The sequence below is a fragment of the Panthera tigris genome, chromosome A2, assembly GCF_018350195.1.
Source record: "Panthera tigris isolate Pti1 chromosome A2, P.tigris_Pti1_mat1.1, whole genome shotgun sequence".
Taxonomy (NCBI): Eukaryota; Metazoa; Chordata; class Mammalia; order Carnivora; family Felidae; genus Panthera; species Panthera tigris.
This window is the reverse complement of record NC_056661.1, coordinates 115854610-115880569: the sequence shown is the minus strand read 5'-3', so window position 1 is coordinate 115880569 and position 25960 is coordinate 115854610. Positions and strand designations below refer to the sequence as shown.

Genomic DNA, 25960 nt, shown 5'->3' with positions numbered 1-25960 from the left:
CCTGGAGCCTGCTTCGGATTCTGTGTCTCCCTCTCTCTCTGCCCTTCTCATGCTCTCTCTCTCTCTCTCTCTCTCTCTCTCTCTCTGTCTCTCTCTCTCTCTCTCAAAACAAACAAACAAAGCCATTAAACTCTAGGACGGCATTAATAAATTGTCAAGGTGAATTACCTCATATTTGATTTCCTTTTTGGGATTTTGCAGGTGGTACTAATGATCTTTCCCTCCTTGAACATGTGTAATGAATGTCCTCTTTGTTCTCTGTTGTAACCTTGAGCCATGAACCCCCCTGTCAGCTGGGCCCCAGTTCTGCAGGCATCTGCCTGCTTGGCCTGTTATTACTCCATGAATCATTGCTGGCCTTATTAAACTATTTTGGGCAGCAGCCTTTCCATTCTCCTCCTGTGAACCGTGAAGACTGGAGTGGCTGCAGCAGTGTAGGCCCAGTGTGGAATTTGAATGTGAAGGAAAGACGTTTCACTGGCTTGTGACATAGCATTTTACTCTATAGAACAGTTGGGTGTCTGCCCTCTGAGGCCACCTTGTGTCTTGAAAGGTTTCTTTTGTTTTAAAAAGTCATCCCAGAAAGTTCATTCTTGAATGTCTGGCATTTAAAATGCTTGGATAGGGGCGCCTGGGTGGCTCAGTCGGTTAAGCATCTGAGTTCAGCTCAGGTCACGATCTTGCGGTCCGTGAGTTCGAGCCCCGCGTCGGGCTCTGGGCTGATGGCTCAGAGCCTGGAGCCTGCTTCCGATTCTGTGTCTCTCTCTCTCTCTGCCCCTCCCCCATTCATGCTCTGTCTGTCTCTGTCTCAAAAATAAAATAAACGTTAAAAAAATAAATAAATAAAAATAAATAAAATGCTTGGATATGAGGCAGTTTAGTCTTCCCACTGCCCTACAATGTTCTCCAGCATAACCATGCTCCTGGTTTGTGTTGGTGGCCATCAAAGACAGCACAAAACAATGAATAAGAAGGTGGCCTCCAGTCAGATAGACCTATATCCAAATCCCAAAGATGATGAGCAAATGACATCACTTCTTTCAGGTGAGAACAGGAAATGTGTGGCCAGCCTCACAGGGTGGTAAAAGGATTCAGAAAAGACATGTAAGAAGTAGGTAATGCGAAAACTTAGCCGCTGGTTAGAACTAATCAGTAGAGAAAGTCCTCTGGCCTTTGTTAAGGAGACATTAGAATTCGTGTAGTCTGTGTTTCATTTTAAAAGTCAGTCACTGGGGCGCCTGGGTGGCTCAGTCGGTTAAGTGTCCGACTTCAGCTCAGGTCACGATCTCGCGGTCCGCGAGTTCGAGCCCCGCGTCGGGCTCTGGGCTGATGGCTCAGAGCCTGGAGCCTGCTTCTGATTCTGTGTCTCCCTCTCTCTCTGCCCCTCCCCCGTTCATGCTGTGTCTTTCTCTGTCTCAAAAATAAACAAACGTTAAAAAAAAAAAAAAATTAAAAAAAAAAAAAAAGTCAATCACTGAGACCCAGAGTTTGTGCTTGCCTGATGACACATAGCTGTACTTAGAGCGAGGATGAGAATCCATATTTTCTAACTCCTAGTTCAGTGTCTTTCACATAACTTTCTCATGTGTTGCTAGCTCAGAGCCACATCTGAACTATTCTTAGCCTTGTCAATGGAGGTATTTGTTGTTCATCAGAAAATACTTTTTTCATATGCAGTTTCATACTTCCCTTTGCTTCCTTACCATCTAAAAAAAAAGATGGAAAATGTATTAGTTTCCTATTGCTGCTATAACAGAACTAAATTGTTTAGTTTCGTGGCTTCCAACAATACACATTTGTTCCCTTACAGTTCTGGAGGTCAGAAGTCTAAAATCAGTTTGTCAGTAGGGCTGTGTTCTTCTGGAGGCTTTTGTGGAAAATGTACTTCTTTGCTTTCTCCAACTTTTATAGACTACCTGCGTTCTTTGGCTCGTGGCCCCACATCAATCACATCTCATTTTCCATCCTCGCATCTCAATACATTGCTGTCTACTAACTGATCTCTTGCCTTTCTCTTGTAAGGACCCTGTGCTTGCATGGGCCCTGCATGGATAATCTTGAATAATCTCCCCGTCTCCAGGGCCTTACTTTAATCACATCTCTAAAGTCCATTTTGCCATATAAAGTAACATTCACTGGTACCAGAGATTAGACTGTGGATATATTTGGGGGTTGTTATTCCACTTACCACAGACACTTGCCTTATGAGCCAGAATTCTCAAATTATCTTTTTTTTCACCCAGATTTCTGAATGTCTCAACATTAAATCATATCAGTTTGTTCACATACATTTTTCTAGCCATTTACTCTCCTTCCTCTGTGCCCCATAATGAATTCCTCCTTTTAGAATAAACCTATTCTAGAAACAGAAGGCACTGACATCACCCACTCAAATGACTATGCATACTTGTTGGCTTACTCTGATGTTGGAGGGGCCATGATTGGGGAATGGATGTCCAGGAGCATCCCCAATACTCACTTTCTACCTCTGAACATATACTTCTTGAGAGAATATTCAATACTTTTTGGAATTAACAAAAAAATCTTCAGCTTATACCATGTATATATTGGGGATTTGGGTTAGGAGAGGTTTGTTGCCTTCTTTTTGGATATATAGGCTATGTTTGAATTATTGTCAGCAGAAATCACACTGACGAATTTATTTAATCGTGCCCTTCTTCTAAGCCCGGGGTCCTTGAGCCTTTAAGGCTCCACAGAAGGCCTTCATGGTGCTGAACCTCTTGGGGCTATGCAAAGCCATAGGATTGTTTTTCTGGAATGTCTAATTTTCATTAGACTTTTAAAGATGTTAGTGACCCAGGAAAGGCTAATGATCAACTGAATTGATGGCAGGTGGATTATTTTCCTTTTCCCCTTGATAGATAAAAGCCTTTGGAAGTACACTGCATGCACACACACGCGCACACACACACACACACACACACTCACACACACACACACACGAGCGAGCAGGGGAGGGGCAGAGAGAGAGGGAGACACAGAATCCGAAGCAGGCTCCAGGCTCTGAGCTGTCGGCACAGAGCCCGATGCCGGGCTTGAACTCACAGACTGCGAGATCATGACCTGAGCTGCAGTCTGACGCTCAACCGACTGAGCCACCCAGGCGCCCTGATACAAATTCTCTTTGATAACTATGGGACATTATGTAAAAATAATGCATAACTATTTTGAAAGGAATTTGTTGCTTTTGATAAAACTCACTTATGTTCATTTTTATTTAGAGCAAGAATTTAAGACTCATTTGGGCTGACTTAACCGTTTTATGGAGAGGGGGAAAAATGAGGTCAGGATGGATGGGTTTTACAGCATTATGCAACTGTTTAGGGACAAAGTTGGTGATAAAATTCAAGACTCCAGAAACTGACCCAGTGATCTTTTATTATACCACATTGCCATGTAAGGTAACATTCAGTTCCAGGACTGAATGCTGAAGGAAACAGGATTCATACCTTGTAAATCAAACCACAATGAGGTACACCTATATCCACCAGCATGGCTAAAATGTAAAAGACTGACAATATCAAGTGTTGACTAGGATATAGAGCAACTGGAGAGGTCAGGAGGCATGGCTGGTAGGAGTAGAGAAAGACACAGCTACTTTGGAAGGCAGTTTGGCAGTTTCTAATGTTAAACACACTTTCCCTGTGGCCTAACAGCTCTGCTCCTATGCATTTACCCAAGAGAAAGGCCCATATACGAATATTCAATGCAGCTTTATTATAACAACTAAAAGCTGGAAACAGTTCATATGTTCATCAGCTGGTGAACAGATAACTTGCGGTATATATTTATACAATGGAATACTAGTTCGGCAAAGAAGGGGAAGGGATTGCTGATATACCGTAGCTGGAACCCAAAACCATGTGGAAAAAAGCAGACACAAGAAGCAAATTCTGCATGATTCCATTTATATGAAGCTCTAGAACAGACAAAACTAACTGAAAGTGACAGAAATCCGAGGGGTGAGTGAGTGTGGGAGTTGATTGCATAAGGGCACTTTTTGGTGAGGGAGGTGTTCTGTAGTTGGCATAGGTGTATACCTGTGTCCAAATCATCAAATTATACACTTAACAGGGGTGGATTTTGTTGTATATAAATCATACCTCAATGTAGTTGAATTTTTTACAAAATAAGAAATAGGATCATGAGAAGCCAGGGTGTCAAACAGCAAAGCACACTTGGTATAAAGCATAAAATATTTTGACTATGCCATTGAATTTTCTGTGGTCCCATTTTCTCTCTCAAAATATCTGTGGTCCTTGTGTGATGGTCCCTGTGGCACTCGTCTGAGAACACAGATGTAACTACAAGCAAGCCTACCATGGTGAAAAAAACTGAACAATCCACCCATGTACATTTCCATGAGCAAGTTTCTTCTGTGCTTGAGGATATTTTGCCAACTTAAGCAGTAATCATGGGAATCATTTAGAGCTTCAGTTATTAATTCTTCTTTAGTTACCAAAATTTTACCAGCATAACTACATATGCAAATAAAATAATACCCGGAGAAATGCCAAGTGCTTTTCTGTTCTCTAGGAGGAAGTTTAGAGGATTTGTAGACTGAGTAGATTGAATTTATAGCCATATTCTCTGCTAAAAAGTCTAAAAATAGAAATGTTGGCATCACAGTCGATGTTCTGAGTCCTATTTTAAATTCTGTAAGCCTGTAGCTTAGCAAAATGCTATTCAGAAAAGTCTCTACTGCATATACAATATATCTTTGTCTTGCCAATTCTCCTGCAAGCTTCTTTCAGAGACTTCTTTCAGCAGTATCTGAGACTAGAAATGAAGTCATAGGAGTCCCCTTGAAATGAGTTCTAGACATAAGATGAAAGCCGCATTGCTTCTAGCAGAGCCTGAGATTCCCAAGAGCTTTCCCTTTAGTGTGCTTGAGGATATTTAAGTAACTTTTAGAACCCAAGGCACCTTATGGAGAATCTAATTGAATAAAAATGTGATTTTTATTTATTGAAGTTTTCTTTTCCTCAACTGAAACAAAAGAATGCCAACAGGATCCTTTGTTACACTTTTGGTTATGTTACTTTCACAGGGGTGCGTTTATTAGTTCATTCACCAAAAATTGATTGAGTACCTATCATATGACAGGTATTTTTCCTGACAGCAGGATATAAAGAAGAAAAAGAGTAATGTGGGTTCTCCAGGAGCTCACAGTTCAGTAAGGAGGCATGCAAATAAATACTGCATCGTGACAAATGTGATTGCTAGCATAAGTTATGTGCACGGGCGGGCTGTCTGGTTGGTGTATGCCAGCCTGGGGATGTTAAGTCCATCTAGTCTAACTTGTCATTTAAGGCCAATGTTTTCTTACTGATTTTCTGTCTGCATGATCTATTCATTGACAGAAGTGGGGCATTAAAACCCCCTGCCATTGTCGTATTGCTACCTATTTCTTCTTTTAGATCTGTTAACCTTTGCTCTATACATCTAGGTGCTCCTATGCTGGGTGCATAATAAATATTTACACACATTACACCTTTTGTTGGATTGACCTCTTTATCATTATATAATGACCTTCCTTGTCTCTAATTATAGTCTTTGCCTGAAAGTCTATTTTGTCTGGTAGAAGTATAGCTATCCAAGTTTTGATTTCTATTTGCATGGAATATCTTTTTCTAATTCCTTCACTTTCAGTCCATGTGTCTTTACTTCTGTTGTTTTTTTTTTTTTTACCCATTCAGACACTCCATCTTTGATTGGAGAATTTAGTTCATTTACATCTAAGGTGATTTTTGATAGGTATGTACTTATTGCCATTTTTGTTAATGATTTTCTGGCTCTTTTGTAATTCCCTTGTTCCTCTATTCTTTTCTTGTTCTCTTCCTTTGTGATCTGATGATTTCTGTAGTGGTATGTTTACATTCCTTTGTATCTTTTGTGTATCTGAAAATGTTAGGGAGGGATGGTCAGAAAGCCTCATTTGAGCTGCAACCTGGATGGCGGCTAATCTTTCATACTCACAATGGGGGCAGGGGTGGCTCCTGCAAAGGCTCAGGGACAGTTTGTGCAGAACTGCACGTGGTTTGGTGTCCTTGGAAGGTGAAGTTGGAGGTGGCTAATTATGGGAATTGAGGCTTGTGTGTAGCACATAAGGCTTGAGACCTCTTTCTGTAAACCGGTAGCCCTCGATCCAGTGTGTTTTAATCATCTGGAAGACTTGTTTTTAAAATGTTCATAGGGGCGCCTGGGTGGCTCAGTCGGTTGAGCAGCCGACTTCGGCTCAGGTCATGATCTCACGGTCCGTGAGTTCGAGCCCTGCGTCGGGCTCTGTGCTGACAGCTCAGAGCCTGGAGCCTGTTTCGGATTCTGTGTCTCCCTCTCTCTGACCCTCCCCCGTTCATGCCCTGTCTCTCTCTCAAAAATAAATAAACGTTAAAAAATTAAAAAAAAAAAAAAAAAATAAATAAATAAAATGTTCATACCTAGATCCCAAGCCTGTTGAATTAGCATCTTCAGGAAGAGGACTTGAGCATGTTTGGTTTTCTTAAATGTGCACAGATGATTCTGATTTACAGCCAGATTGTCAGTTATTTGTAGGTCATGAGTATCCACTGAAGACGTTTGAACAGGGGCATGACACGTCCTGACATGTTCAAACCAAGTACCGCAGAGCTTTATATGAAGGGTGTCCATCTCGTAAACACTGTTTCCATAGCTGCGAATAGTTACTATCATTTCCCTCAACTCAGAACCCTCAGAGGGTCATTGTTCTAGTCGTAAAGATGTAACAGTTTCCAGTAGCCACTCGTCCCAAATGAGAGGGGTCCACCTAGCAATCTTGTCTGCCTCTTCACCACACGGGTGCAACCCTGAAGGCTGACAAGGTTTTACTCTAGAGCTATTTAAGGATCATTTTAATGTACCAGAGTAAGTTTTATATCTTAAAACTCTGTCTTAAAAGTGTCACTCTGTCTTAAAAGTGATCCACGGAAGCCGAAACAGCTGTTCCACTCAACCTTTTTCGTGTCACAGATACGGGGAAGATCATGGCTGCGGGCTTGTCCATGTCAAACCAGCCAGCTCTCTGGCCTCTAGCCACACTGAAGCGTAAAGGAGAAAACCTGACTTCAACACACTGTTAGTAGAACCTGCTCTCTTCCTGTTTTCTCCTCTTCTGTGCAAACCAGCAATACTGTTTGCCACAGTTGACAGAGAAGGGCAGTGGAACATTCCCATGGGAGTAGGAACTGCCGAACGCATTTGTAGCCCCGAGAAGTTAGCGATTGCTCCTGCGGTGAAGTTTTCCATCCTCAGGAATTGAATCTGAAAGAAAAGCCGTCCTTGTAGAAATCATCTGATAACCTTTCGGTACTACTCGCTTCAAGCAAGCCTGCCTCCTGGCCGCTTGGAAGGAAGAAGGTTTTTGTTATTAATTGAGAGGCCCAGCAAGGAGAGGTGTAGGAAATGCCTTGGGCCTTGGAGTATTTGGGCCGGAATTAGGATATTACTTCCAGTCTTGAAAAGGCATCCGGCCACGTTATGACAATAGGTAGGCATCCTTTCTAGGGTTCCAAGGCCTAGATGACAAATAAGAAAGGTAAATACACCGACCTTACTACCTTCCATCTACCCATGCTTCTGGGCTGCATGTTAAAAGGGGTGACCTACCAGGGTGATATGTTTCATCTGTTGGCTCCTTTTACTCAGACCCCATGCTCACCTATGTGGGATTTAAAATCTTGAATTCTGTGGCACTTAGTAATCTTTATTTACTTACTTGTTTTTTGCCATTTAGTAATCGTTAATAACACTTTTGAATGTCTATTATATGTATAGGTCTCCTGTGCTCTTACGTTGTAAAGACCCGAAGGCATATGTAAAAACAGTAAATTACTATATGCCTCCTCCCTTGTCCCCTTTGCATGTATGCACGTATGTACGTAAAAAAGAAATGAAAAAGGGGACACGAGTGACAACTGTATGTAGCTACTTTGAATTATCCCTAAAGAAGGGAAAATCAACGACCAGCCTGAGCCAGGACAAGTCTGATTCCCTGGGCAGAACTTTGAGCAGCACAACTATAAGTCTCAATATCTGGGGGGAGAGGGGACCTTGTGGGACACGGGATAGTCTCCTGACTTCCGGGAGGTTGACAGGCCTCTCTCATAAGCCTCGGGAATGCAGATTAAGCTGGACATCATTGACATCATCAAAACATTTAAAAGTGGAATGGCTGCCTCGGAAAGTAAGAAGTTGCCCCATCAGTGTATCTGCACCAGTTAAACTCAGTTTCATACAAGGTGGGCAGGCATGTGTAGTAAATAAATGTCCACGTAACAGTATTGGCAAGAAGGTTAACTGGGTGACCCCGGTTCTTGGAGTAGCGGTTCTTTGCACGAATCCATACCGAGACCATAGCAATAGGGGTGAGTCACAGCCTGAGAAAATCAAGTGCAAAAGTGGAAGGGAATAGATGCTCACTATTTCCTCCGCATCATTTTAAGTGATTAGATATATCATCCTGAATATATTCTTTTTTTTTTTTTAATTTTTTTTTTAACGTTTATTTATTTTTGAGACAGAGAGAGACAGAGCATGAACGGGGGAGGGTCAGAGAGAGAGGGAGACACAGAATCTGAAACAGGCTCCAGGCTCTGAGCAGTCAGCACAGAGCCCGACGCGGGGCTCGAACTCACGGACCGTGAGATCATGACCTGAGTCGAAGTCGGTCGCCCAACCGACTAAGCCACCCAGGCACCCCCTGAATATATTCTTATTAAAATGTTGAAAGTACATTAATAATGAGAAAGGGAAAAACCCCTTCAGTTTGCCATCCAAATGTAGTCTCCCATTATCTCTTTGAATGTTAAGTGTATGATCTTTATAACTTATATTTTTAGTTTTCTGCACTTTTATATTTAGCATGTTTCTTTTAACATGAACGATTTACAGATTACATTCCTCACAGATGATTTTAGAGGCAGTATTACTCCTGACATGAAATAATATATTCTAGTGTTAATCTGCTTAACTTTCCCCCTACTGTTGGGCCTTAAGATTGTATCTACTTTTTTCCCTATTATAAATATTGAGTGAGAATATTTTATAACATTTTGATAAACAATTGCTCAATAGGTTTCCCAAATATTTTTACTTATTTATACTGCTATCAGTAATAGGTGTCAAAATTTTCCAGTCCTTCCCATCATTGGGTATTGACATTTTAAATTACTTTTCTAATTTTCCATGTGGAAATAGAACATACAACTGGGTCAGGTAAGGAGGGTTTTGTTGCATGACTGGGGGGGGTGGCGGGTCATGCCCAGGGCAGGCCATAGGAAGCACAGCTGGAACTTGGCAGCAATCCACCAAAGTCTGCATTCTCCCGCCAGGTCTCCCACCCCGCTCTGCCTCTCCATCTAATTTGTCTCTTCTGTTCTCTTACTTTGCCCCTGGCTGCGTCTTGTTGCCTGTGTGTGTTGTCTGTCTGTCTTTCTGTGAGCCTCGTTCTGCATTCCTCTGTGTTTCTGGTCGGCCTGTCTCTCTTCGTCTTTCAGTCCCTCTCAGTCTGCCTACCCTGCCCTGCGATTCTCTCATGTTTGCTTGGTGCCTATCGTAAGACTGTGTATAGTCATCTCTCTCTCTCTCTCTCTCTTTTTAATGTTTATTTTTGAGAGAGCGAAAAAGAGAGAGAGAGAGAGAGCGAGCACAAGCAGGGGAGGGACACAGAGAAAGGGAGACACAGAATCCTAAGTAGGCTTCAGGCTCTGAGCTGTCAGCACAGAGCCCGACACGGGGCTTGAATTCACAAACCGAAAGATCGTAACCTGAGCCGGTCAGACACTTAACCGACTGAGCCACAGTCACCCCAGACTCTGTATAGTCCTGACACCACCTTCCCCCATTACCCCCGTTGTGATGAGCTCCTCTCTGCAAAGACAACTCAAAAACGTGTCTTGTGTTCTTTGTGGGCCTATCCAAGAAAGATTACTGCACACCCTCTCTTGAAAGGTAATCTATGACAGTTGATGGAAACTATCTCTTAGGATGAGATTTGCTGTCCCTGAAGTGGAGAAGAATTTGCTCGGCTGGCCCATCTTTGACCCCATGTGTGCAGGATGGGCAGATGGGGTATACTGCAGAGTATCTCTGATGGTCCTACTTAAACAGGTTTGCTTTTCTCTTTTTCTTTTTTTTCTGCTCCTAGAAGTGTTAACTCATCCCTGCCATTTCTTTTTTTCTTTCCTTTTTTTTTTTCCTCTTTCTGTATTGACCCTAAGGTAATAAGCTCACTTTGTATTCAGAATCGACCCTGTGGCTTTCTATAAGGAGGGCAATTTGTCACTTTTACCCAAGAAGCTCCAGGTTAGTGCACGCATGGCAGGTTGTGGTTAGTGTGGCGGAGACAAAGATCCTTGACCTGAAAACCTGAAGCGGGGCTGGGGGATTAGCCAGGAGGGTGAACGGCAAGGCTGTGAGTCAGAACCAGGTGGTCAGACTAGAATGAGGTCAGACTAAACTGGGGGCTGAGCCGGCAGCTCAGGGTACATCAGAGGAGAGCCAGGAGGTGGTGAGAGAAGGGCTTCGGACAGGTGGCCTCAGCTGTTCCACACTTCCCAGTTCTCATGTGGGGTTGTTGTAACGGTCAGTCTCCTGATGCATCCTGTTTCTTCAGTTGTTCAATGAGTGGTTCAAATTTGTGAAACCACATTCTGAAGTCACCAAGGGTATCCACTGAAAATTTAATTTCCCTCCCACCTTGGCCACTCAGCCACACAATTCCCTGAGTGAGACTAGTTCTGTGGTTGAGGAACTTGGGGCACAAAGAGGGAGCTCTTTCAAAGTTATGCCGTGGGTGAGGTCAAGCCTGCTTTTCTACCACCCAAGTTTGTGCTTCCCCCAGTGTATCTCACTGCTTCCTGTTGGAATTCTTTTTTTTTTTTTTTTAATTTTGAGAGAGAGAGAAAATATGCATGAGTGAGCAGGGGGAGGGGCAGAGAGAGAGAGGGAGAGAGAGAATCCCTAGCAGACTCCATGCTGTCCATGCAGAGCTCGACATGGAGCTCAGTCTCACAACTGCAAGATCATGACCGAGCCAAAATCAAGAGTCGGACACTTAACTGACTGAGCCACCTAGGCACCCCTGGAATTCTTTGTGACACAGCCCAGACACTATAGCATTTGTGGCCAGTTATTATTTTTTAATCATTATTTTCTATTTTTCACCGAAGTGATATCTCTTCTGAGGCCAGGCCAATCCTGTTAGTCCCTGTCACAGTGTACAAACACTAGGGTATTTTAAAAGTAAATGACATGTACAATACTGATGATGTTAATAGTACAGATTCCACGGGTGTCCTTGCGGTGTTTGCTATATGCAGCCTCTCTACTAGGTACAGGATACAGGAGTGATGAAAAGTGGAATCTACAGTGACCGTGGAAACATTGGAGAAGTTGCTGAAATCCATCACTTTTCATGTATCTTCTCTAAAACATGTATTTTTATTTTTATTATTTTTATTTATTCTTAAAAAATTTTTTAACGTTTATTTTTGAGACAGAGAGAGACAGAGCATGAACGGGGGAGGGTCAGAGAGAGGGAGACACAGAATCCGGAACAGGCTCCAGGCTCTGAGCTGTCAGCACAGAGCCCGACGCGGGGCTCGAACTCATGGGCCGTGAGATCATGACCTGAGCCGAAGTCGGACGCTCAACCGACAACCAACCACCCAGGTGCCCCTAAAACGTGTATTTTTAAAAATTCAGCAATATGACTTGCTATATGAATGTTGAAGTTCAACAAAGGTTGAAAAAAACCTTGCACTGTGAATTCTTTGGTTTGCTTTCGTTTCCGGATAAGCAGACATTTACTGAAATTAGAACTTTGGGAGAGGAGCAAAGAACCACATACTCACCCAGCCTTAGAGGTCCTTGTGAAGGACTCTTGTGTCTGCATGGGAGTAAGAAGGGGTTCCCACTGTGGACTGTGTCTTGTATTTGTCCACCAGTTTGGAACATCTGGGGAGTGATGGGACCAGAGCATTCCCATCCTATTTCTGGATGCTGCGGTTGGGGTGCTGCTGCTGAGCTGCATTCTGGAGTTGAACTTGGAAGGCATTTCCCTCCCTGTAAGAAGTGCCATCGTCTCTCTACTATAAGTGCATTGCATAGGTCTCTCTGGGCTAGCCTGAGTATATGATCACAAGCTAACAGCTTTCTAGGGAAAAATGTTTTGAGTTTCAAACAGCTGAGTTATAACTGCCTTTCAGAACATAACCTCTCAAAAGTTGGAATTACTTGTGCTTGCTCAATTTTATCCTGCTCTTTTACTGTAGACAATGGGATTCAGGCTTTTCATTAGCTCGGCGTTCTTTTGACTGGTGATGGGTTGGCTCATGTGACTATGTGTGTACACGTTATCTATTTTAACCTACATGGCGGTATTTCTGAGAATTAAAGTCATAGTAAACTTTTTTCTTTCTTTTTTTTTTTTTTTGTGACGTGGGTCTGAATCATTGCTAAATGTAAAGCAGGTGTACAGATCAAAGATCAACCGTTTCAGAGCTTGAAAGTCATTGTAATACCATATCCAGATTTGGCTTTTAATCATTCGGTGAGGGTTTTCGTTAGACCCCTGATTGCTTGTAAATAGGCCCTTGGTGGGAGAGGCTGGTACTGCCTTCCAGAGAAGAACGGCTTCGAGATCTTGGAGGGAAGACCCTGTGTTTCACTTCTGGGTATGCTTGTCAACAGCCTCTCACTTGAGGAGGCGTGTCCGTGATCTGTTCATGATTTGTAGGATGACTAATGAGGCATGCAGGGTGGGCCACTCTTGTCATTTGTAATGGTGTCTCCATGTGTTGGAGTTGACTTTGACCTTTGACTTAGCTCTTTCATTCTCTCCTTTCTAGTGCATTCACTAGAGCATCTAGATTCAGAGGCCTCATGTAGACTGATCTGAAGTGATAGGCTCCCATGTTGATATTAACATTGCTCATGTGTTTGTAATTGAATATCCTGCGTTACAGCAGTCACGGCAGGGGGTTCGTAAAACTTCCCACCGAAGCGTCGTCTCTTTCAGAATACAGAATAGTTCTTTTTTGGGTCTTAGGACTAGATCCCAGTGTCACATATCTGACTCAGCAAAAGTGGATTTACCTCGTTCCAGTGGTTGTTGTGGAGAGATGGATAACTGAGTGTCTGGTTCTGTTTTATTCAAAGGTTATTTTTAGGAGGGGGGATTATTTTATCGATATACAATTCATATACCAAAAAATTTACCCCTCTAAAGTGTATAAGTCAGTGTTTTTTTTGTTTGTTTGTTTGGTTTTTTTTTAGTAAATTCACAAAATTGTGTGACCATCACCATCATCTAATTCTGGTACATTTTTGTCACCCAAAAGAAATTCTGTCCTTTCCCATTTGCCCACCTTCAGACCACTGATCTACTTTCTGTCTCTGTAGATTTGCTTATTCTGACATTTCATGTAAATGGAATCCTATGATATGTGGCCTTTTTTTTTTTTTAATCTCTCTTCCTTCACTTAGCATGTTTTCAAAGGTCATCCATGTTGTACATGCCTCAATGTTTTATTCCTTTTTATAGCTGAATAATATTCCATTATATGGTATCTTAGTCAGTTTGGGCTCCTCTAACAAATGACTGTAGACTGGTTGGCTTCAATAGCAAGTAGGCATTGCTTTCTTACAGTTTTGGAGTCTGGGAAATCCAAGGTCAAGGTACTGGCAGATCCAGTGTCTGATGAGAGCCCCCTTCCTGGCTTGTAGATGGTTATGGTCTTCCTATAGTTTTACGTGGCTGACAGCAGAGAGAAGCAAGGTTTCTTTCTTTCTTTTTTTTTTTTTTTATAAGGGCACTAATCTCATTCATGAAGGCTCCACCCTAATGGTCTAATTAGCTTACAATGGCCTCACCTCCAAATAACCATCACATTGGGGATTAGGCTTCAATTTATGAATTTTGGGATGACAACACTTTCAACACATAACATATAGATATTCCACTTTTTGTTTATCCATTCAGTAGTTGATAAGACATGGGATTTTCCGCTTTTTTTAAAGTTTTTTTTTTAAACATTTTTTTAATGTTTATTTATTTTTGAAAGAGAGAGAAACAGCACAAACGGGGAAGGGACAGAGAGAAAGGAAGACAGAATCTGAAGCATCCTCCAGTCTCTGAGCTGTCAGCACAGAGCCCATCGTGGGGCCTGAACTGACGAACTGTGAGATCATGACCTGAGCTGAAGTCAGACGTTTAACCGACTGAGCCACCCAGGCACCCCGTGGATTTTCTACTTTTTAATGTTTATGAATTAGGCTGCTGTGAACATTCTTGTATAAGTTTTTCTGTGGACATGTGTTTTCAAGTCCCTTGGGTATATACCTGGGCGTGGAATTGCTGCCTCATATGGTAACTGTGTTTAACTTTTTGAGGAACCCTCAGACGGTTTCCCAATGTATACATCCCCACCAATTTCTCTACATCCTTGCTGACATGCCTGTGGGCTTGTTGGTTTCTTTGTTTATTATCGTAGCCATCCTAAAGGGTGTGAAGTGGTATTTTTTTGTAGCTTTTATTTGCATTTCTCTCATGATTAATGAGGTTGAGTGTTTTTTTCATGTGCTTATTGACCATTTGTGTTGTTTTCTTTGGAGAAGTATCTCTTCAGGTCCTTTGCCTGTTTAAAAAAAAACTGGGTTGCTTTTTCACTGTTGAGTTGTAACAACTCTATGTTTTCTGGATACTAGACCTGTCTCAGGTATATGATTTGCAAATATTTTTCCCATTCTTGGATTGTTTCTTCATTCTGTTGATGTTATCCTTTGAAGCATAAAGGTTTTTAATTTTTATAAAGTCCAACTTACTACTTTTTTCTTTTATTGCTTTTGCTTTAGGTGTCATAGCTAATAGAGCATGACCTAATTTAAGGTCAGGAAAGTTTATCCCTGTGTTTTCTTTAAAAGATTTTAGAGTTTGAGCTTTTACATTTAGGTCTTTAGTTTATTTTGAGTACATTTTTTTATATGGTATGACATTGTGAATATCCACTTTTACATGAGAATATCCACTTTTTTTCCAGCACCATTTGTAGATAAGACTGTTCTTTGCCCATTAAGTTGTCTTGTCACCTTTGTTCCAAATGAATTGACCACGTTGTGGGTTTAATTTCTGCATTCTCAATCCTGTTCCCTGCATCTGTATGCCTCCCTTTAAGTCACTGAATACTGGCTTGATTCCTGTAGCTTTGTAGTAAGTTTTAAAATTGGAAACTGTGATTCCTACAGATTTGTGAAGATTATTTCTTCATACGATGTTGATGTCCACTCTTTTACATCACACGTTTTGATACATCTTTTCTCTGCCATCTTAAAGTGCTAGGAGAAATGTTGCTTTGAAGCAGCCTTGAATTCTGTTTCTGGTTGAGTCTCACTATCCACGTGTGAAATGTATGGATTCGGAATCGGGCATGTTGCAAAAGTTTGACCACTAGCTTTGTCTCGGTTTCTTAACTGTAAGGATGAAGCTTAAAGCCTAAGTCAAGGCAGCATTCTGAGAATTAAATATCCTAACATATGTAAAAGCATCTAGCATGGTGTCTGGGAAATAAAAGTTCCAAAATAAGTATGTATTGCCTTTCCTGTCCCCTTTTCATGGATGCCAGAAAATTTTCTTTGTGCCTTATGAGATGGTTTTAAGGTCTTCCTTAAAATCAGCCTTCTTCAGTTTAGAAACTGTTTTCCCCAAGGTTATCATATGGTTAAGTTTCCTAGTCTGGTCTGTAGGATTGTTTGTAGTACACTGTTTCAGGCTTTGTTTACTGTTTGATCCCCGCCATCTAGGATTGTCCCTGACCAATAGTAAGTGCTCAGTAAACATTTGTTAAGTAAATACTAAGTGTTGATCCCATTTTCTTCTTTATTTGGGTAAATACAGTGCAGATTACTGGAGATGTGTTTTTAAGTGAGCCTGCATAACAGTGGCATAAGTGCTTACTTTCTGAGATAATTTCCACAAGATTTCTTTTAGCAATTTGTCCAGTCAATTTACAGTACCTTTCTCTGGAATGCTACTTCTTTTCTCCAAATGATGCCATACTTCCCATTCAGATGTCCCCTCTTCGGGGCAGTTTCAGACTGAAGTTGAAAGGACTGAGTCCCGAGTATAAATTTGAGAAAGCAATAGGGGAACGGGAGTTGGGAAGTTGGGTTTGGGGGAAGGTATGTGATAATGAGAGACAAGGGAAGGGCTTTTAGGGGAAAATTGGGTCAAATAGGGAACTGTGTTCTCAGTTCTGAGACTTGCTTTTGTTTTTTATATGATTGTCATGGTTTCTTGTGGTTTCTCTAGACCAAGTCTAGACATGAAATTATAAGCAAAGAATATCTAAATGTTATTTACTGGCTGTTGTGAGCCTGAATTGTAACCAAGAAATGGTGTCTGTGCATGTTAAGCTATTATCTGCATGATGGATAGACCAACCTTTAAAGGTAAAGGTTCAAATCATTTCATGCACTCAGAGGATAACTGAGTTTTAAAGCTAGACAGGATTGCCAGGCTGAGGGAATATCTTAAGTGTCACCTCAAAGAAGACATTCCATGGTCAAATAGGTTTGGAATAGGTTCAACAAAATTGTTTAACAGATTTGGTATTTGTTTTAACTGCAGGACTTCTCAGAGCCTTTAATGTGCCCACATATATTACACTGTGTCTTCAAGAGGGAAGGTAGGAGCAGCAGTTCCCAAGGTGACTGGTGTGGGGGGACTTATTTTTCTCTTCACAGAGAATTCTGTGGGTCTGGTATTTAGCAGAGCACATTTTGAATAATTATGATCCAGGGTAACACCTTAATTTTTTAAACATGAACTCTGATTTTATACTCTTTTTGAGTTGCTGTTTCTAGGGAGTCATGACTTTGGTATACGTAGAAGCTGATTGTGTCTGTTGTGTTACTAAGAGGCCTGTCCAAAAAAGTCAGCCTTTAAACTAGGAGCTCTAATCAAACTCCTGAAACCCATATATATGTACATAAAATTTATAAAATACCTTATCTTCCAGGATCTAAATATTTATTTATTTTTAATCTGTTACATGCATAGCTTGGTTTAGTTAATGCCTATTAATCCCTGATCTGATGAATTTGTCAAATTTAATTTCTGCAGCTTTTTTGCTCTGATACATACCCCTTAAGGTAAAGGACAGGAAGATGCAGGGGAAAGAGGACCCTTAGAGAACAAGGCCACTGACTTCTATGGCATAAACAAAGCATGGACAGCCACCTTGTTCTGGGTTGTCAGACCCAGCTTGTTATGACTGGATGCCTTCCCGGAGTTCTGGGGTAGAGCAGACTGTATCCAGTCACCAATGTGGATGCAGGAGACTCGGATCCTCCCCTTCTACCTTCCCTCCCTGTACCCAAACACCCACCCTTCCTTCTTGCTTCCAAGTCTGATGGGGGCTTATTTATTTAACTGTTTTTAAAAGAGAGGGGGTGAAGGGGTGGGGAAGAGCGGAACGAGAGAGGGAGAAAGAGAAAGAGATAGAGGTTAGAAGAGGACTTAGTGGTATAGCTACCTTCACTTCTGGTAAATCCCGTGGGTTGGTATGTCACCCTTGTGGTGGCACAGCAGCCCAGATGAGATTTCCAGTGTCAACGGTTTCCAGTCAGACCTCTAGTTAAAAGACCCAAGCACCACTGTTTTTTCTCATCTACATTCTTGGGCGTTTCTGCATTGCCCTCCTTGATGACGGTGGAGGCAGGGTATGACACAGGCAAGTTCCCTGTCCAGGAGCAGAATGTTTTTCAAACAAACAGGGACATAACCAGAAAGAAAGAAGGATCAGAGATGAAGGACTGCTGAGGGTATTCGAGTCCAAATCTGAGGTTGGTGAGTATTGGGGAAATAAGAGAAGCATGGATCCGGTGACCGTTTGGGGAAAATGGACCGTGCAAATAAGAAAAGTAATTGTTGTTTCATTTTTATATCCCTGATACGTGTTCGTTATTTTTAAAAATCAAGCAAAACAAAACAAAAAAAATTCGAAGGAGAACGTGTTTGTTATTTTTAAAAATCAAGCAAAACAAAACAAAAAAAATTCGAAGGAGAAATTAAAACATTACCCAAAAAATCTCAACCAGAAAATAACCAGTGTTGACGTTGATTTCAGGCTTGCCTCTATGCATAGAGTGAGAGAGATGGACAGAGGGGGATGGATAGATCAACAGTGGGCAGAAATAATTGTATAAGCCTGAGGTCCAACTAAACAGTTATACAGGAAAACTATTCTAGTTGATCTTGCTTACATTTAACAAAAGGAAAATAAATTGCCAATCTTTTGAAAAGTTATCCTTTATCCGAAGAGGTTAGTTCTGTTAGTTCAGAAGAAAGACGAACACCTCCAACAGCTTGGGAGTCCAATGAGTTGCACACACTATGGCAATATAATAAACAATCTGACACTTTTGCCTGGTGTCCCTCCCTGATTTCAGGTGTCTGTCACTTGTTTTATTTTTAATCTTGTTAGGATTTATACTTTTTAAAATATTTTCTTTAATGTTTATTTATTTTTGAGAGAGAGAGAGAGAGAGCGAGCACGAGTGGGGGAGGGGCAGAGAGAGAGGGAGACACAGAATCCGAAGCAGGCTCCAGGCTCTGAGCCATCAGCACAGAGCCCGATGTGGGACTCTAACTCACAAACCGTGAGATCATGACCTGAGCCGAAGTCGGACACTTAACTGCCTGAGCTACCCAGGTGCCCCAGGATTTATACTTTTAACACTCACTAGCTTTAATTCCCCTCGTTGTTCCCCTGCTTCTTTAATCCTAATCAGTGCACTGTTAACCATTGGTCTTTTCTCCGTGACTTTGTCGTTCTTGGTAATTTAACGTTTGGTGGGCTTCATTGTCATTAAGGTTTTTCTTTTTGGGGGGCGGGGGAAGGGCCTGTGGATGCCATATTTTCTGAGTTGTTTTTGGAAACTGTTGCCTATTGCCTTTATTTTTGAAGGACAACCTTGCTGTGGCCACATTGTCTTCTGAAGAGGTAGTGCTGATTTACAGTCTCCTTGCAGTTTGTGAGAATATGCCTGTCATGAATTGGGAACTTTTAGGAATGTCTGCTTGCCTGAAATGGTCGTGATTATTATACTGGGCAGTGGCTGAGAAGTTTAAGTTGGTAAATTAGACATCAGATTATAAAAGCCCTTGACTGTTGGGAGACTGGCTGTTTTCTTGGTGAATTTCCTATTTGGTTGCCACATTTACAGCTTTCCTGCGGGCCAGATGGTAACTACTGGACAGCTTTGTGGAACTGTTTCTAGGACCTCGTCACTTGTGCAGGACCACTCTTAAAAGGCTTCTCACATTCACTCCCCACTCTGTGAAAAGGCACCTGGCTGGTGGAGAGTGGATTTTGATGCCTTCTGAAGATAGTGGCAAGTGGTAAATATTTTTATCTACCAAAAAAATTGGTGTCTGATAGTTGTGTGAACTAACTTTTTTGTTGTTGTTGTTCCGAAATATGATTTTTTCCTATCACCGACTATTGCCTTAAAACTAAGCAGCCGTTATAAGCCATTCCTTAAATGACATGTGAACTTTTTACAACTTTTTGTAACATTCCTAATGGTTTTCAACTGAAGCTTTATGAGTTGGAAGATCTGATGTTTTTAATGTTTGTTTATTTTTGAAAGAGAGAGAGAGAGACAGAGTATGAGTGGGTGAGGGGCAGAGAGATGTCCAGGCTCTGAGATGTCAGCACAGAGCCCGACGCGGGGCTCGAACTCATGAACCGCGAGATCATGACCTGAGCCAAAGTCAGATGCTTAACCCACTGAGCCACCCAGGCGCCCTGAGGATCTGATCTTTTTAAAGAAGCTCATCTCTGTACTGGCAGAGTTTGAAGTACCTGTTGGGCTTCTTACTAAAATTCCCCTCTGATCTTATGTAGAAAACTAATAGCCCATCTCACCTTTTAATTCATTCTCTCCAAACGATGGAGAGGATGGAAGGAAAATTTCCCAGATGAGTTACAACATTTAAATTTGGGCCATCATCCTTTATGGTGACTCAGCTGTATACCAGCCATTGACTTTTTCTAGTTGGTATGGGTGAGCACACATCTGGAGGATTTCAGGAGCCAGACGTCCCGAGGTGTTCTCTCGTCCTGTGCCAAAGCAAAGCGCAGAGAAAAATCAGCTGCTCAGAATGGTGTGGTAAAGCTGTGTTTCTGACATGGCAGCTACCAGCCACATGGGACTATGTGAGTTTAAATTATTTAAAGTTAAATAAAATTTAAAACTCAGTGTCTTAGTTGCACTGGCCACATTTAAGTGCTCAACCGCCACATGAGGGGAAGAGACTGTGGTATCAGACAGCACCTAAAGTTCTATTGGATAGCTTCGGTTTATATGCTGATCATGATTTCATGATCATCTGGGGCTCATTATAGCCCTTATGAGTTGGTCTTCTGGTTTTTTTTCCTCCCTCCCTCTGCTTTCAGTCATTCATATGCTCCAGCTCAGATGGCGAGGCGGTGTTCTTACTGCCTCGCTGGTGCCCTCTGGGAACCCTGTGTGTGGCCCAGATTAGATCGTTGCTCCAAAGGGTCAGCTGGACAACTCTCTGGCCAAGGCCCAAGAGTTCTTAGTTGTAGTCAGTGTTCTTACCAAAGGATTCAATGGTTCTTGGGATTTTGACTCTCTAACAATAAAACCGCTCTTTAGAAATATTTAAACGTATCTGCTTAGGACTTTTACTTCACTTTCCTCTTAGTCTCTGGATGTTTGCTCCTGATGGAGAGTACAGCCCTGGGTTCTGTCCTAATATGCCCATGCTGACCCTATGACCTCAGTAAATATTTCTGTGTGGCTCATTTGCAAGCTGAGAGTTTACTCCCAGCCACTCACTGCTTAAGCAGTTGATAAATGCCCAATGGTATGTGAGAAATTTTAAGGTTTGTGCTAAAAGGTATATTTAGGGGGTTTTTAAGGGTTGGTTTGTCTTCTCATCTTTGCGCCTAGCTTTAGATCCCAGTGTCCCATTTATTGTCTCTCACTATCAGGCACATACCCACCTTGATCAGCTAATTGACCCATACGCTATACTATGTACTTTGTATAAGTGACTTTCTAGGGGACGTCTGGGTTTGTTGACCAAGGAGCCCTCTTTTAAGTCTGACCTACACGACAGGAGCAGGATGCTCTGGTAGGAGGAGCCTGCTGGTCTGAGGGTCAGAAGGAGACATAACCACTGAGTGAACTGTCTTTTGACCCCATGTTCTCATGCTTCCCACCTGGAGGGGAGTCTGCCAGGGGTTCCCACCTAGTGTTACAGTCATCTGATGCCATGTGACAAACGACCCCAAGACTTGGTGGGTTAAAACATTGACATTTAGCCCTCAAACCTGCAATATGAACAGGATTTGCGAGGGCGGGAGGGGGGGAGGTTGGATCCCACTCCACTCATTGTCGGTTGGGATGGTGAGAAGGCAGGGGATAGGAACCTCTGAAGACTCACTCACATGCCTCAGAGTTAGTGGTGGCTGTTAGCTGCTGTGGGAGTGTGGCCTCACTTCTTTTCAAAATGGACCTCTCCAAGCGTTAGTCTGGGCTTCCTTATGTCATGATGGCTAAGTTGTAGAGTGAGCATCCCAAGAGAGACACAACATCAAATGGAAGCTGTGTTAACCTACCTTTCTTTCTTTCTTTCTTTCTTTCTTTCTTTGAGAGAGAGCAAGCAAGTGAGCATGTGCGAGCAGGCAGAGAGGGGCACAGGGAGAGAGAGACAGAGAGAGAGGGAGAGAATCTTTTTTTTTTTTTTTAACATTTATTCATTTTTGAGAGACAGAGACAGAGCATGAGTAGGGGAGGGGAAGAGAGAGAGGGAAGGCACAGAATCCGAAGTGAGATCCAGGCTCTGAGCTGTCAACACAGAGCCCAATGAGGGGCTCAAACCCATGAACTGTGAAATCATGACCTGAGCTAAAGTTGGGCACTTAACTGACTGAGCCTTCCAGGTGCCCAAGAGGGAGAGAATCTTAAGCAGGCTCTATGCTCCTCACAGAGCCTGACATGGCGCTTGATCCCACAACCCTGGGATCATGACCTGGACTGAAATCAAGTGTCAGATGTTGAACCAACTGAGCCACCCAGGCACCCCATGTGTTACTATTTCTAATGTAACCTTGGAAGTCACATAGTGTCACTTCAGCCATAATGACAAGCCCACTGAGGTTCAAGGGAAGGGAACATAGACCCCAGAAATCAATGGAATGGTGTCAGTGTTACTTTGTAAGGAATCTTTGGAGATGAAATGTATGTTTGTATTGTCATCTTTGAAAAATATGTCTTCCACACCCGGTAATGATGAATCAGAATTGGCATGAGCTCTCTCTAAGCCATAAATAAGGCTTGAGATCTGACCTGTGTCTAGAAACTGGGGCACTTCTCCTTTTCAGGAGATGATTGTCATTGCTGGGTGCTGGAGCTGCCCTGCCTTTGGTGGGGGATTGCTATTTGCATAGCAGTGGGACTTCTTTGATGAGAGATGCTATCCGAATACAAAGTAGGGTATTGAAATACCTTCAGTGTGCTAACCTCCCTGCACAACACAAGGGAATTCAGGATGAAGAGCGGAATCCTGGCTGCTGACAATCATTTCTAACATTAATTTAATGGAATCCAGCTAGAGTTTCGATACATTATTTACACCTCACATTCTTACTTAGGTTTTCTTCTAATTTCTATTACGTACTACTCTTTCATAGTGTCTTCATAAGATACAAGCTTCTAAACAGGATCCATTCAGCCTTACATGTGTACGTTATTTTTTAAATTTTTATTAAAAAAGGTTTTTAAAAAATTTTTTTTTAATTTGTTTTTGAGAGAGAAAGAGAGAGACAGACAGAGAGGGAGACACAGAATCCAAAGCAGGCTGCAGACTCTCAGCTATCGGCACAGAGCCCAACACAGGGCTGAAACCCATGAACCGTGAGATCATGATCTTAACTGAAGTCAGACGCTTAACCAACTGAGCCACCCAGGCACCCCACATTCTTACATTTGATAAATGGGGATACTTGTATCTTTTTCCAGTATTGAGATTAAAATAAATTTCAGTAAAAACCTCCTAGTGGCTAATGTAATGGGGGAGGGGACACACAGGCCATCAATTTGATAAATAACCTGTCACGTGCCAGGTTCTGTCCAGTTGTAGGCAATTTAGAAGATAAAACCAAAAAAGAATAAGACACTGCCTTCAAATAGCTTCTGGTCTGTGCACTACTGGAGAGAAAAAACAACCGCGGCCTTGTCAGCATTAGTTACAGAGGTGCTTTTACGTTTTTCTTCCCTTTTTAGCTCTAGTCTCCTGATATCCACCCCAGTTTTTAAAAATCTGTTCTCTCTGCCTTTTCCATCCAGTTCTCCTTGTAATTTTGTTCAGCTTGCACAATTTAAATGTGTTGCACATTCATTTTCTTGCAACAGTCCTTCCCCTAGGAGTGTGTAAAAATTTCCTATGTCCCTTTTTCTCCCTGCCTGCATTCACTAATTTAGTGATTTCTTGCTTTCTTTCGAGCCTCTTACAAGGCATTGTTTATTTTATTGCAGTTCTGGAAGGACACCCCCAAACTGTATATCGAGAAATTCGTTTCACAGAATTTTTTTTAAAGCTTAGATTCTCCATCCTAGGGTTATTTTTAGTCAGGCCGACAAAGGGACATCAAATGTGCACATCTGATACACCAGCCACTAGGTATTTAGTTTCTTGTCATTTGAGTCGGTTCGGCTAGTGCTTCTGGAGCATTAGTCGTGTTTACGTTTAGCTTCATGTTTACATTTCTGAAAAGACAATTAGTAGATTTTTAAAGGAGATAGAGAAGTTTTTAAAATGTGTATTCACATTTCACAGTGACTCAGTTGATCGTCTTTTTAGATAAATACTGAAACGCAGCCTGTGGTTGCCAATTGTTAAAACTCTACCCCGCTTCCCCCGGCAGTTGTCAGTTAAGGATGGATAACAACACCCACTGATAAAATTCAAACCACCAAGATGTTATTTTAAGTTCTTGGGTGGCGCTCTCTCTTCTTACCCTTCAAACTGCTAAGTCACATCCTGTTTTGCATTTTAATTTGCTATAAATTAGATGCAGTAGACGTAGGTCTGGCGTTAGATACTAAAATGAAATTTAGTGCCAAAATAAAGGAAGGCAGTTCTGTGGAGTAAATCTTTCTATCATTTCTGGATGCAAGATTTAGGGCAGTGGTTCTCCACCCTCACCGTGCATCAGAATCACCTCGGGAGCTTTTTAGACACCTTCGTCTGGGCCGAGACCTCATCCCAGAGAGCCTGCATGAATTGGTTTGAGTGGGGTGACACTGGTATTTTGTAGAAACTCCCCAGGGTGATTCCATCATGCAGCCGGGCTTGAGCACTATTGCATGAGGTGTCCTCTCCGCCTCCACCTTCCCCTCTACCTGGTCGGGTCCTATTCCCATTTTGCTCCCTGCAGTCCATCTCTTTCAAGCTTTTGCTCACAACTCCAACCCCGCTGAGCTGTTCACCAGTGACTGCCCACAACACCGACTTGATATCCCGCCCTGAACTGGGTTCTCATTTGTTTCATCTACGCACATCTTATCTCTTTGATCAGAGTGGTTTCCTCCTTGCATTCAGCTTCAGTCACTCAGTTTCCATCATTTCGGGGTTAGCACAGCTGTGGATGTTCAGTATGTACTTTATAGACATGTACTGAGTTGGATTTTCATCAGTGTAGCCATTCTCCTTTGGCTTCTTGCATTTTCACTGTAACTTTATTAGCCCACATGCATCCATAAGTGTTTCTTCTCTTTGAGATGTGGCATGCCAAGTAAGAGTGGCCACACTGTAGGAGGAGGGAGCACAGCCCATTTCTGATTGCGCCATTCAGGCATGGAGGGGTTGACCTGTGGACTCCACCTTCTCCACACAGAACATCTTGTTCTAGAGCGGCTCTCGGGACCTCGTGGGTGAGTGGCACATACAACGTGAAGCGGGGTGTCCGGCTGGAGAAAGAAAAAACGCTTGGGGGAGTGGATCTCTGCCCGAAAGCCCAAGAATATGGGGTTGTTCCAGGAGAAGATACCCCTAGAACTGGAAAACAGTAGCTTTCTTTACTTTGTCAAACTGTGAGGATTCTCACTGCCGGTGTTTCAGGGGCCCCTGTTTCTGGCCCAGGACGCTGACCAGGGAATGGCTGGTTGGTACCTTTCTGTTGATGGGTACAGAGGTGACCAAGATTCCTAATTTTTAGGTATGCTACATCATTGACATAATGATGGCATACGTTATTGGCACTAAACCACCGTAACCGAGAGATCCCCAAATTCAGTGGTTTTTGACAAGATGGAAGTTTATTTCTCTCATGTAACCATCCAGATATGGTTATTCCTGAGCTGGCACAGTGACACTACCATCCTCCACCAATGACTTTCATTTTCTGTGTCTAGTTGTCACCGTGTCTCAGCCCTCAGAAATGGAGAAAGGGCAGAGAGCGTGTGCACATCTCTTGTTAGCACAGCTTCCACGGTACCTCATTGGAAGGACTTAGTCATAAGCCCTCACCAAGCTGCAAGGACGGCCGGAAGTGTAGCTTCTATTCAGATGACCTTGTGGCCAAGTACAACTTGAGAGTTCTCTTAGTAAACAAAGAGAGAGTGGATACCGGTGAGCAGTAACACAAGTGATGCATAATAACCTGCCCAAATAGTAGATGTACCAACTATCACCCCTGTTCACTGGTTTGGTTAAACATACACTAAACTGTCAAAAATCCAAATGAATGTCTAGTGCTGTAATGTCATGGTAGGAAACTGAAGGTCTCGAGGGGGCCATGTGGTGTTTCTACCTTTCAGAGGAAGGTAGCCCGTGAGTTGGAAGAGGATATAGAAAGTGGACAAATAACTATAGCACAGGTGGTGT

At 42.3% G+C, this 25960-nt stretch overlaps 1 protein-coding gene across 3 annotated transcripts in view; it reads left to right on the top strand.

Annotated features, from left to right (window-relative positions):
• The window catches only part of OSBPL3 (oxysterol binding protein like 3), a 177754-nt gene that overhangs the window by 48321 nt on the left and 103473 nt on the right, over window positions 1-25960 (top strand). The window contains exons 1-2 of one of the 3 annotated variants that reach the window (XM_042968442.1): window positions 6791-6906; window positions 7012-7528. The exons of 1 other annotated variant lie outside the window; for it this stretch is intronic. The gene's annotated coding sequence lies outside the window, so the exon portion shown is untranslated. Of the gene's footprint in view, window positions 1-6790; window positions 7529-25960 lie in introns of those variants that run through there. One more of the 3 variants, XM_042968450.1, reaches the window with a different exon arrangement.